Source organism: Sinocyclocheilus rhinocerous, unplaced genomic scaffold, assembly GCF_001515625.1.
Source record: "Sinocyclocheilus rhinocerous isolate Xijiao unplaced genomic scaffold, SAMN03320098_v1.1 C36449487, whole genome shotgun sequence".
In the NCBI taxonomy this organism is placed as follows: domain Eukaryota; kingdom Metazoa; phylum Chordata; class Actinopteri; order Cypriniformes; family Cyprinidae; genus Sinocyclocheilus; species Sinocyclocheilus rhinocerous.
In genome coordinates, this window is record NW_015781243.1 from 1 (window position 1) to 1,146 (window position 1,146).

At 36.3% G+C, this 1,146-nt stretch overlaps 1 pseudogene; it reads right to left on the reverse strand.

Annotated features, from left to right (window-relative positions):
- Nucleotides 1-14: 14 nt before the first annotated feature.
- On the reverse strand, nt 15-1,125 carry LOC107736037 (tissue alpha-L-fucosidase pseudogene; annotated as a pseudogene).
- Between the last annotated feature and the right edge of the window lie 21 nt (nt 1,126-1,146).

Consider the following 1,146-nt stretch of genomic DNA (forward strand, 5'->3'; position numbering starts at 1 on the left):
AAAAAATTAAATACACTGCAGTCGGTGCAAACCTTCATGGTGTTTGGTTGTGAGGACAATATATTTGGCTCCAGACGAGGCAAAAATGTCAACCCACTCTTTAGGATCAAAGAATTCAGCCCGGAACTGAGGAGCAAATTTTGCGCAGGTGAAGCCGGGTGGGTAATTCTGCTCCATAAACTTCACATAAGACGGCAGTTTCTGGCCCTGCCAATACCACCTGTTGGAAAACAAAACTATTAAGTACAATTAACCTCAAATATATAAACAGAAACATAGACAAAGTGACCAGCCTCCACTGAAACGGCTCCTTTTTATAAAAGTGTACCTGTCAAGGCTATTTTTATCTTGAAATAAATAGGAAAATTATAGTTTGATTAAAGAAATTGAAGCTTACTTTGTAGGACCATTTGGATATTTTGCATTGCATTCTAACACTATTTTTATGAATGTTATGCACAATGTAATGCAAAATCAAATTCTTACTACTGTAATGAGGAAAAAATTTATTTCACACATCATTAGTATTTTACTTTAATTAAGGTTAGTTTACTTTTGTATTACAGGCATGTGGAAATGTGTTTAACTGCGTGAAAATATTGTCACTTTTTTTTGTGGTGATTTTATGATGTTTTGTTGTTCTCAAATAGTACACTACCACAGTACAGTGAAATATCAGATGGAACTTTAATATACCATATTATAACTGAATGATAAACATATGTTATTTACATCGCAATCGAGGGTATTTCAAACAGTACTGTGGTCTTGTTGTTTCTGGTGCTTTTTTGTTAGTGTCAGTCGCATTGTATTCGTGCTGATGCTTTTTTGTAGACTTACCAGAACCATTCACTGCCATAGCTGGGAACTGAAAACACTCCCCAGTGAATGAATATGCCGAATTTGGCTTGATCGAACCATTCCGGTAGAGGTCTCGAATCAATAGATTCCCACGTAGGCGCATATTGACCAACAGAGCTGCCAATCAAGAGTAAATAAAGGGGGAAAACACTCCACTGATACATTGTGCTGCTACTGACCCTTATTTACAGTCATCATAAGAGGGTTGTTTCAAATCACATGATGTTGTTGTCTACATAAACACAACACGTGATTGGTTGCACATCTGCCAAATGACAAAAAAAA